General features: G+C 36.9%; 1 pseudogene; it reads right to left on the bottom strand.

Annotated features, from left to right (window-relative positions):
• Positions 1 to 311: 311 nt before the first annotated feature.
• LOC110321370 overlaps positions 312 to 13,045 on the bottom strand; it is a 53,144-nt pseudogene continuing 40,410 nt past the window's right edge.

Raw genomic sequence — 13,045 nt, 5'->3', positions numbered from 1 at the left:
TAAATTCTGTGACATATTTTTGGTCAATTACTGATTTTGAAAATGAGTAACTTAAAACTGAACTCTGTCTCTCTCTCTGTCTCTGTCTCTGTCTCTCTCTGTCTCTCTGTCTCTCTGTCTCTGTCTCTCTGTCTCTCTCTCACACACACACACACACACACACAAAATGGTCCACAGAACATTCTCCTTTCCTTCTGAAGGTTGTATGATGAATTGTTATTGTTAGCAAGTCTTTTACTATTAAACAAAAATGAGCAATTGAGACAAACAATTCTTAGACCATTATTCCACCACTGATTATAAGTGGGGTGTCAGGTGTTAATGATAATATTCCTTGCCCTCTGAGCTTTCTGGGCAGACATGATGACTTTGCCTGCCCCAGCAGCCTTCTTTTATTATTTTTATTATTATTATTATTATTATTATTATTATTATTATTATTATTATTATATATTTTCTTTACTTACATTTCAGATGTTATCCTCTTTCCTGGTTTCCCTTCCAAAAACCCCTATCCTCTCTCATCTTTCCCTGCTCACCAACCCACCCACTCCTGCTTCCTGGCCCTGGCATTCCCCTATACTGGGGTACAGAACCTTCACAGGACCAAGGACCTCTCCTCTCCTCTCCTCTCCTCTCCAACTAGGTTATCCTCTGCTCCAACCAAACCCAGACACTACTGTGGATTCCACCAAGAGCTTGCTGACAGGAGCCCAATATTGCTGCCTGTCTCCTGAGAGGCTCTGCAAGTGCCTAACAAATACAGAAGTGGATGCTCACAGTCATCCATTGGACAGAACATGGGTTCCTTAATGAAGGAGCTAGAGAAAGTACCCAAGGAGATGAAGGGATTTGCAGCCCCATAGGAGGAACAACAATATGAACTAACCAGTACCCCTAGAGTTCTCTGGGACTAAACCACCAACCAAAGAAAGCACATGGTGGGACTCATGATGCCAGCAGCCTTCTTATCCACAGTTCTGATAACACCCAGAGCAACTTTCTGCTTCATGCTATAAACAATAAAACAACCTAATGGAGGAGAGGCAGAGAAGGTCTTAATACACATGGGCTTGCCAAGGACCACATCAGCAATGGCTGCATTATATACCTTCAAGAATTTTGGGCCATCTTCCCGTTTCTTACCAGAACAATGATTAATCTTTTCTTTAATCTCAGCAAACTTGGATGCTACATAAGCAGTGTGACAGTCCAGTACAGGAGCATAGCCAGCACAAATTTGGCATGGATGGTTCAGGATAATCACCTGGGTCATTTTAGGTGTCACCAGCAATTGTTGCCACATCTAATGTTTTTTACATTGATGCCCACATGGTTACCAGGAAGAGTTTTACTCAGTGAATCATGTTGCATTTTAACAGACTTTACTTGTGCTAGGATGCAGACTAGAGTAAAGGCTACCACCATGCCAGGTTTGAGATGAGAAAACCAGTCTCCATTTGTCCACAGGAATAGTTCTAATCCTATCAATTTATAGATATTCTTGAAGGGCAGTCACAGATGTTTGTCAGTTGGACGAGTTAGTGACAGGATACAATTCAAAGCTTCTAACAGTCTGGTCTCGCTAGTCCTGCCATATTTACAGGTTAATTCTTGCTACATCCACTCCAGTAGTGACTCACATTACAGGTTTGGAAACCTGGAAGCAGTCCTGAGGCAAAAATGTTCAAGGAAACTCAGCCTCCTTGCATTCTAATAGCTAGGAATGCCCCAGATTTGTCCCTGCAATATTGTGGAGGGTCTTGCATGCCTTCTTACAGTATTTTACTGGAAGTTACTTTCATATTCAAGTATTTACCAAGGCCTAGGAAATAGGGGGGTTGTGGTATTACATTATTCATGAGAAGGTCTGCTAGAGCAGAACCCCCCAAAACAGGTTTTTTTCTGCTAGGCCCAAAGGAACAGCATAATCAAGGATTTACTGGGAATCCCTGGTGGTGTGGTTTAACTATTGACTAGACTTGCACCTGGCTTCCTCCTTAGGCTGCCTGGTCCCCCCTTGTCTTTTGATGTATACAATCCTTTATTTTGTGTCACTGTAACTCTTGAGGATGTTTCCTGCCTGGCTTTTCTTGTTTGTTCTGTATTAAAAGTTTGGTGCTCAATTTGAACAATACACTCAGCTTCTACACACTCTCTTGTGTGGACTCTGTTTGTCATCTGCCGAATCCATGCCCATCTGCCACCAGAGACCCATTCCACTCAGACAGGAGACCCCAAAAAGGAGGTAGTCTGTGGCAAATTCTCATCCCTTGAACCAATGCATGTCAATGATTGGCTCCTGCAGGTTGTCACCAGCCCAACCAGAAATTGACACAAATGTCACTGTGTCAGGGTTTTGACCAATTTTCTTAGGTGTTGATTTTTCTCATACCTCTTCTGCTTGTTCCATGGAATCCATTTTATTGACAACAATTAGCTGTTTCACACCAGGGTATAAGCAGTCAGGCAGTATTTAACATTTTTATGATTTTACAGAAACCCACAGTTATGAAACTATATTTTGAAAGAGAAATTGGATTTTTAAGTTGTTTGAATTTTAATGACTGAAAAATTTAAAGTTATATTTACATAAAATGTATTTTGTAATGTGATATTATCATTCTGTCTTGGATATAAGCAAGAAAATAAAAATAGTGCTATACTGTGTGTCTAGTTGACAAAGGGGAGTCTATTGTACTAGGTATTTTTTTTTCAACTTAACAGAAACTTAAGAGTCATGTTGAAACTATTCAATTTATTTCAATTCAGTTGAATTGCCTCTGTAATATTGGCCTGTGGGCACATATGTGTGGCATATTCTTAACTAATGATTGATGTGGATGTTTTTAGCTCACTGTGATTGGCACCATCTATGGGCAGGTGGTTCTGAGTTATATAAGTAGGTAAACAAGCTGAGTAAGCCATGGAGAGAAAGCAGGAAGTACCTTTTCTGCATGTTTTTTGCTTCTGTCCCTGCGTTGAATTCCTCAGTGATGAACAGTGATTGGAAAGTAAAGTCCAAATAAATCTTTCCTCACTAAGTTGGTTTTGGTCAGTGTTTTATCGCAGCAACTGAAATGTAACTAGGAAACTAGAAATGAGTGAAATTTTCAATGTACAAAATTAAGACCTAGGGGAAAGACTCAGTTATTAAAATGACCACAATAAAACATGAGGGAATAAATTAGGAAAGTGGCATGTGGTGGGTGGTATACATCTATAACTCTAGCGCATGAAAGAGGAATAGTACAGAAGTATGAATACCTGGAGCTCATTACCCAGCAAGCCAAGCAGAATCTATGAGCTCTTGGTTCAAGGAAAGGCCCCATCTGAAATAAATAAGGTGGTGGTCAACATAAAAATATGGTACCTAGCAACATAATCATATATATGTATATATACACATACATATTTTAGATGGTTATATCATTTATGAACTGAGCTCAAGAATGACAATGTCTTTTTCTAACAGAATTATGTGATCTCATTTTCTGTTGGGCATCTTTCTTCATGAGTCAGAGCCTCAGCTTTCATACTCTCTCCCTTATACCTGCACTATTCTTTGTCTTCATGATTAAGAATGGAAACAGTCACCAGGGGTATATTCCCATCTATTACCAATGTCATATATCCTGTTTACTTCTCTGTAAGCAATATGTTTTATCTCATCTATTTTAATTAGCTCACTTAAGTAATATAATATTTGAGTATGTTTCTTGACTCATCACAATAATCCAATGATTAACTGGACATATACACACCAAGAAGAAGAAGAAGAAGAAGAAGAAGAAGAAGAAGAAGAAGAAGAAGAAGAAGAAGAAGAAGAAGAAGAAGAAGAAGAGGAAGAGGAGGAGGAGGAGGAGGAGGAGGAGGAGGAGGAAAAGAAAAGAAAAGAAAAGAAAAGAAAAGAAAAGAAAAGAAAAGAAAAGAAAAGAAAAGAAAAGAAAAGAAAAGAAANGAACACCATTTCCTCATCTCAGCCTTCAGAGGAAAAGAAAAGAAAAGAAAAGAAAAGAAAAGAAAAGAAAAGAAAAGAAAAGAAAAGAAAAGAAAAGAAAAGAAAAGAAAAGAAAAGAGCTTAAGGGAAGTAAATTTGTTCTTTCTAAGAATTAAGAGGACTGAGTATCAGCACCATGAAGAAGGCTGGAAATAACAGCTTGGCCCATGGTGTAACCAAGAAACAGAGAAAGGAAACTTCAGTCATCATGTTGGATTATACTTTTTTTTCCCCTATTTATTCAACCTTGTATTTCACACAATGGATGATGCTTTAAACACTCAGTTTTTGCCTTCCTTCTTCATTTATATCTCTATGGGAACACCTTCACAAACACATTAACATATGTGCCTCATTAAAGAACTAGGCATTTATTAATTCTATCAATTCAATAATGGAAATTAAACATCATAATTTCATTCACTGTCAACATGACACTTGTGGGGCTGTAGGTATAGGGGAAGAGGGGGGAGGGAGAGAGCCCACATCAGGCCAGAGTTCCTGTGCTCTGTGCAGATGGACATGGGAGGACTGCCAGATGCTTTCCACTTGGCCCCAGGTGGGCATCTGGCTGTGTGAAGCCACTGACGTCACTTGGCAGAGGGTGGACAAGAAGCAGCCCCCATATCAGGTTGTCAGTCTCTGGCATCCCATGCTGGATACAGCAGAGGAGCTGAGAACAGAATAGGACCCCAGGCAACAGTAGGCCCCGGGGATATGGGACGGGAGGGAAGGGGTAAAAAGGTTCCCACACAGGCAAGGGTGTTTAGGCTGGGCCTTGACTGGAGCACAAGAAGGCCTTCTGATGGGAGATTAGGCACGGCTTTTTAGGAGAAAGCCTATCCCATCATCCAAGCTCAGCGGACCTTGATGAACAGAGACAGTCTATGGCTTTACAGCTTTATTGTAGAAAGGCAGGGGGAAAGAGAAAAGGTAGAAAGAGAGAGAGAGAGAGACCAGCCATGGCCAAGAGGAGAGAAGGGGGTAAAGAGGAGAGAGAGAAGAAAGGCTTGAGTAAGAGGGAGAATGAGGAAAGTAAAAGCTTAAGAGAGTGAGAGGGAGAGTGGGAGAGAGCAAGGTGGGGCCAAGCAGCCCCTCTTATAGTGGGCTTGTTATCTTGTTGTCACTAGGTAACTGGGAGGAGTCTAGCCTGAAGGTCAGAAGCTTGGAATAATGTGTACGTGACTACTAGCCACAGCTTCTCCTGTGGGGGCTGTGGGGGCTGTGGGGGCGGTAACTTGGACAGGAGCCAGGTATACAGGAGACATGAGGGAAAGTCTTCTGTCCCATGTAGGTGGGAATTACCAGCACCGGGGTTCTACCTCAGCTCGACTGGAGACCAGCCTTTCTGTGCATAGCCCATTGCCCCACAGACACTGAAACATATTATATGTTAATGTACACATATATTGAATTCTCAAAGAATTAAAAACATTTAAGGATAACCTGATGGAATTCTGTATCATTATATTATTCCACCAGTGCAGTGTACATAGAGATGACAAACTAAACTATTTTCCTGAAGTTATAGTAATTTTATATACATATATAAATGAAAGTGACAAATATATGAATAAACATTGAGGGTTTGATATTCTGTAGGATGAAATACAATAACATTATTCAAGGTATTTATTAAGCTTTTCCCCTATGATGTGTTTATCTTCAGTTTCCTTGTTTCTATTATTAAAATGCCATGTTGCTTTGGTTATGCCTAAAAAGAGACATTATTTTCTAAACCATCCCTTTAAGAATTATTGTTTTAACAGTGTCACTTACTTAGGAACAATTATTTGTATATTACTCCATTGTAGAAAGAAATCAATTTATATGTATTTGCTTTATATTCATTATTTTAATTAGTCAATTAATATCTATGAGGGACATATGAATCTACTTATTAATAATGGAGTCACTAACATAATAAATAAAATAGATTCATTAAATATGATTAACTTTTGCACATAAATAGCCAGCTGTTGGTAGTGCTCTACAGAGAAAGGAAACAGAAAAAGAGGTTCTGTGGTGGAAATGAGAACAACCTCATTTAAGCCCTGTTGTCAGACAATGCTGCATGCTAGGATAATTTATCTCCTTTCAACCGCGCTCTGTCTTAGGTCATTGTCATATCTTCATTGTACATATATTCTAAATATGAGTGTTTTATTGCATAAATATGTGCTTGCATTTGTCATGCAGTTGTAATTTTATTGACTTTTTTTTTCAACTCCCTTTTTGCGTCCTTCCATGCAGAATTTCTTATCAAAGTAATCCTTATTGTTCATCTTATAAAGTGATAAAATGAAGATATTTTTGTTGTTGCACCAAAATTACCTTCATCTTCAATCTTAATAGATAATATCTTGGGCTTTGCCCTCCCTCTGGCTCCTTGGAGATATTTTGCCTTTGTCTTCTAGCTTCCATTGATTCTGTTGCAGATTCATATCGTAGTTAATTAATTCCCTTCAACTGTATCCAATTTACTGTTAAATCTAGTCATTGATTTCTCAATTGAGAACATTGTACTTTATCAGTTCTAGAACTTCGGCTTGGGGCTTTTATTCTGTGTAAGCATAGATAAAGTCAAGAACTCTGTACACTGCTGCTGTCATTTGCTATGTATTTATTTTTGGTTTTTATTATTCTGTTTGTCCATTAACAGGTAAATAGATAAGGAATTACACCTTCACTCATTAGTAGGAATGAAATACTATGATTTGAAAATATGGGTGAAACTCGGACCATGAAGAAAGGTCATAAGGTAAGAAAGTCTTCAAAAACCACGTTGCATGCCTTTGTTATTCTAAAAAAAAAAAAAGGAACATAGATAATATATAAAAGTAGAGAGCAGACTATTCTGGAAGAGAAAGGTGCAGGGGGTATAACAGGAGAGATAATAATAAAAATCTTTAAGAATTTTTTCATAGTAATTGTCTATATGTTTGCAGTGGAATCAGTTTTTGTGAACCTTATTGATTTTATTTTTGAATCATATTGTAGATAAATCTATTATACACTGCAATTTAACATTTAACAGCATTAACCTCATGATAAATTGATTTTTAAAAATCCCTTATTTGTTCTATCAATATTTAGTTCTCTAAATTTGAGTTCCTGCATCTGCAAATGAAATGATAATAAAATTAGAAAGCAAAAAAACCTTTTTGATTCCTGGAGAGGACTACCTGTATTTACAGTAGACTGAGATACTTGCAGACCAATGAAATGCAGAGCCATGGAGCCAAATCCAAACAAACACATCTACACTATACCTTCTGCACCTATGGTTCAGGGATCATTGTGGAAGAGGGGGGCAGAAAGAATGTAAGAGCAGCAAACAGTAATAGGAGTTAGTTATGAGACTGTGGTTACTAGGAATATTAGCAGCTTAAGCTATAAAGTTTCACCAATATGACTATGTAAACAAGAGCTGGACAAAGATAGCAACAGTAGATGTGTTAATGCAGACTGGGAAAGGTACAGGAGGCCTCAACTCTACACAAAGAACTGTAGGCAACCAAGGAATGCAGAGAGTGGAAGAAATAGTGCTCTCCTGGGAAGAGCACACTGATGGGTAAGCCAATGCCAACCGGTCAGCCCTGAACACACAGATACAAGTACATTATACAGATGGAGCAGGCTGTACTTATGTGTTACAAATGTGGTGTGTGTGTGAGTGTGTGTGTGTGTGTGTGTGTGTGTAACAAAAATTGATGAAAACAGGATGCTATGAATCTGAAAATAGAAAGCAAAGAAAGTACACATAAGAATGTTTCAGAGGGAAAAAAAGTAATGTAATCATATTAGAATCTCAAAAATAAACAAATAACTTCCTTTAAAAGGGCTTTTTGACTACTGGTAATTAATGAGGTACTATCATTTGCCATATAGCAAATATTCCATAAATAAAAGTCAGTTAGAAATTTGTTGCAGTCTTTGACAGTCATAATTCCTGCACTAAAATGTTGCTTCCATGTTAAGTAACAGATAAAGAACAAAAGCTGAGACATGGAAATAAAGAGTTTTAAATCCTGGCTACATTGATGGGAGGGGTGTTTGTTACCATGAACCTTTATCAGTCTTTCTTTAAGACAAAGAGAAACTGAAGAGGTTTTAATTTTTGTTTGCTTATTTTATATGTATGAGTGCACTACTTGCATGCATGTTGGCTACAAAGGTCAGAAGAGGTCATTGTACCTCCTGAAACAGTAGTGAGAAATTGTTATGAGCCTCTGTCTAGGTGCAAAGAGCAAAAGTCAGGGCCTGTGTAAGAAAAAGTACTCTTAGCTACTGGGCCACCTCTCCTGTGCCTAAGAGACTACTTTAATTTATAAAAATTGGGGTCTAAAAAGAGGGTTTGGTGGTCCCAAGTATGTGCTGCTCTTGCAAAGGCCTTGTTCAGGTCTCACCACCCATATCAGGCAGGTCACAACTCGCTGTTAGGCCAGCTCCAATGGATCGCTCATCTTACCTAGGTGTCTGTACAGGTGTGCACATAGCCACACACATATGTATCACTAGGGAAAAAAACTCTTATGCTTAAAGAAAACCACTAAAGCAGAATTAAGCAGAGAAATTCTGTTAAATTACTTTTTACACATAATCTTATTAAATTAACAAAACTTGACTTCTCTGACTTAGTACTTCCCCAACTTAGGGGAGATATCAAATGTTCCTCATCAGAATTGCTCTGAAAAGATAACTTCTTCTATTATTATCATGTGCCAGGGGCTCTGTGAAAACTTCCAGGAACCAGAAGAATATATGAATTCAGAATATATTTTGCTTTTGTGATTACCATAGCCTGATATAAAAGTCAAATAGAGGACATTCCACTCCTGAAGTATTGCTTTTAAAACACGGATATTTTAATTATGCCCAGCAAGATGGCTCAGCATGTAAGGGAAACTTGCAGCAGAGACTGTCATTTTAACAAAGTGCTTAAGGCTGGTTTTGTATTTTAGTAAAGAAGAGATTTATTTAGAACACACCTCTAGTGGTTTCAACATCATGGAATCAACATGTGGTCAGTTCTAGTAAGGGGTTTGTGGGAGAAGGCATCATGGCAGCTGTGCAAATGGAAGAGATTCAGAGTTATGGATGAGGCATGCTTTCTTTATAACAGTTCATTTCAAAACGACTACATCATTCCAGAGACTAGAATTAACATCAAGGAAATGACTCCAAGGACAATATCATCTCCCACTTAGACCTAGTCCATAAAGGTTGTACCACACCTTAAAGATGGCAGTATCTCTGACACAGTGAAAACTTCAAGGGCATAAGACTTTGGGGAACAAACATCCATGCACCATATCAAAACCATGGATTGGAAAAAACTCTTTAACCATATGCAAATTTTATTTATAATTTTCCACTTAATATCATGTTGCTATGATTGACCACAGGAATTTTGCAAGCAGATCTACTTTCAAGCATACATAAGATTTGTCATAGTATATTACATCAGTTAAATCTTTAATTCATATTATGGGAAAGTGTTCAGCTCTAGTAAAGGGAGATGGAATTTCTAACCTGGATTTCCAGAGACTGGACCATAGCCTTACATGAGTTACTTATTCTCCCACTACGACTCCTTATTTAAATATTGGAGAACAGTTTAATGATTTAATTGTAAGATTCAGGAACAAGAAAAATAAAATAATTTCTTTCTCTTCTTGCATGACTACTGGTACATAATGATTTACTTCTAAGTTTTTAGAATTTAGTGTCATACTCTTTTCTCCTCATCCAACGATTTTTCAAGTACTGGTTCACAGTATAGAGACAGATAGATGTGTGTTATAAGATGGCTGTCTTCTAGTAAAGCTCTGTATAGATGTCTCCATCGTAACACTGTAATCTTTAACATTAACTTATAGCTAAGATCCTAGTCAGCTGAACTATTCACAACATTCACTGTGTAAAGATACTCCTAATTTGAGAATCACTGGAAGAGTAAGACAGTCTTAATGTCCAACAAGGTAGATTCTTCTTGTCCTTTCTTAAAAGACAGCTATGCCTTTATTATAAACAAGTTTTCTACAGATAAATTATTATTTGATTGAATGTAACTCAAAATAGTCAATAGGAAAGACTATGGCTAATGCTTAAACTGCTATATCATGTGGTGAACTTAAGGTTTTTAGTGTTTTAAAAGTGCTATCTGCTTGTCAGAACAAAGAATATCTGGGTTTGCTGTTCATCTTCACTTATGACAAGCATATCTCTCTGAATGAGCACATAGTGAATATTAGCATTAGCTTGTTGATTCAGGATGGATGAGATTGTCAGTGTGGGAAAGTAAGGGAAGCAAGCTCTGCCCAGAGACAGCAAGGTAATCCAGAAATTCAGAAAGAAAATAAGCACCATTCTTACTAGGAGGAAAAACTGGTTTTGAATATCAAATAGTAGGAGTTGAAGAACTTCCTACAATGACATCACAGGAATTGAACTTTCCCCAGAGAGAAAGTTAGATAGAGAAAGCAGAGCTGAGGGTACATCCCTTGTTGTCTAGAGGATTTATTCCATTCAGCTTTCACTTTGACTTTAGAGTGTACCTGTGAATCTTTGTCTAATAACTCCAGTACCTTGTAAGAACTTGATCTCTAGTCTATAAACTGTATTTGTTGCATGGATTATTCATACTTGATATGAATCAAATATTGTTCATAATTCTATTGTGAATCAAATATAAGGAGGAATGCCTGGAAAAGATACTATCCTGGGTCACACGACAGTCATAAATGTCCTAAGGCTAACATCATCATAGATGAGAATACTTCACAATTTCTTGGACTCACTGACATTTAAAACAATGTCACGACAGCAAATACCTTTGTGTATTTTGGAATTACATTCAAACTTCTGTCACTTAAAATATTTGGATCCCACTGATAGTGGGATTGTTTTGCACAAAATAAATCGTACCTCTTGAAATAATAGTTACAAGCTATTTTAAATATTGCCTGATCACATTTATTGACTGTTTAATACTTATTAATTTGATTTTAATATAAAGAATTTAGTATCAAAACATATTTTATTATTGGAATCATAAAAATCACTCACTTAGACATAATATAATTTTGTCATTAAGTAAAATAAATAGTTTGTAATATATGCATAGAAGTTGGAAATCCATTTAAGACAAATATTTACTCAAAATGCAAAATATGGACATCAAAGGCTACTTTTCAATACAAATGGGAAAATTACAAAGTCCTATTATTGAATTAATTGTAATTTGTATTACTAGAAAGAAATTACCAGGGGCATTCATATGATGAATTTCAGTGTGTATATAAATAAGTTAATTTAATATGCATTGCCTTGAAGATCATTCATAATTAACTGAATTTAAACTTGTAATCGTGTGATTTATTAAAATCAGTCTTCTAGAAGTATAGTATAATTACATTTTCAAGGACATTTAGAGGTGGAATAAAGCACCAAATGTGGGGAATGCTTATTTTATTTACCAAGAAGAGAAATAAGGCATGTTATGCCCATCAGAGGTATATATTATATAACATGCAAATTTTACATCTGGCCAATTTTACAACTGGCTGTTTCTACAGCAACTTTGTAAAGTTTTTGGAAAACATGTTATAAATATACTCTTATTTTGTGAACAGAGAATTTGCCAATTCTCCAAGGAAAAAATAAAATGTTTTCAGACCTCAATTATATACTATGAAACACCAGCATCTTGCTAACCACAGTAACATTTTTTAAGAAGTAAATATATTTTAATTTGTAATCCCATTACCCATCATTGGAAATTAGGTTATCATACCTAATATTCATGCCATTTAATAAGAAAGAATCATAGAAACTGAAGTTTTAAATTAAAAAGTTTAAATAAAATTTAAAATGGATGAAGAGAGGATCTGGTGGGAAGTGGGGAAGACAGGAGAGCAAGATTCGGATTATAGTGCTTATGAGCTAAATTAAAATACAAAAACGACTGGATAGGCACTGAATTACGACCCTCACAACTTATATGTACCAGTAACAAAGAATGTGGCTATTTGTAAGCATGCTTTTATAAGTCTAGTTGGACCTATGAGACAGAAGTTGGCACTCATGTGCAGAGATGAAAGGCTGAATGAAAACACAGGGGCATGAAAAGCATGGTCATCAAGGAGACTGAAGAAAGACCTGAAGAGAAACCCAAGCTGCCAAAAACCTTAACCTCAGATGTGTTGAGTTCCAATCTATGAGACGATAAATAGAGACACTGTAGCTGGTCTGTTTTGTTATGTTAGCCCATTTAAACTAATAACTGATCAGCAGAGGGAACACCGAGTATTGATTAAATACAGGTGTTTAATAGTGAGATGACTTTACTAAAGGGTTTATTAGATTTATTGGACTAAATAACTAGATGGAATTAAGAAGGCAAAAACTAGGGTTTTTAGTTATTTCATGAAGTTGGCTATTAGCTCACAAATTGTTATCAAACAAAATCAATCAAATAACCAAATTGTGGACAACTATGTACACTTGTCATTGTGCATAAATCCCAGTGAGAAAGCCTGACCTGAGGGTATCTTATAGTGAAAGGCTGGATAAAGTCCACTCTACTCTCTCAGCTTCATGGGAAAACACATGAGATCTAGCTCACTTTAACTACTTTTAAGACACATTATCATAAATTGTATAGGACTGATCAAGTGAAAGAACATCCTACAGAAGAGAATTGTTTGTTTGTGTGTGTGTGTGTGAGTGTATGTGTGTGTCTGTGTGTCTGTGTCTGTGTTTCTGTGTGTATTGTGTCTGTGTCTCTGTGTATGTGACTGTGTGTATTGTGTCTTTGTGTCTGGGTGTGCTGTGTATCTCTGTCTGTGTGTATCTGTGTGTTGTGTGTCTATGTGTGTCTGTTGTATAACTATGTCTCTGTGTGTGTCTGGGTGTCTCTGTGTGTGTGTTATTTGTCTATGTTTATGTGTTTATCTGTTTGTTATAGGTCTATGTGCGTGTATTATGTGTCTATGTTTCTCTGTGTGTCTTTGTGTCTATTCTGTGTGTGTGTGTGTGTGT

Source organism: Mus pahari, chromosome 5, assembly GCF_900095145.1.
Source record: "Mus pahari chromosome 5, PAHARI_EIJ_v1.1, whole genome shotgun sequence".
In the NCBI taxonomy this organism is placed as follows: Eukaryota; Metazoa; Chordata; class Mammalia; order Rodentia; family Muridae; genus Mus; species Mus pahari.
Note: the sequence above shows the minus strand (reverse complement) of the source record. Positions and strands in the feature narration are given on the sequence as shown.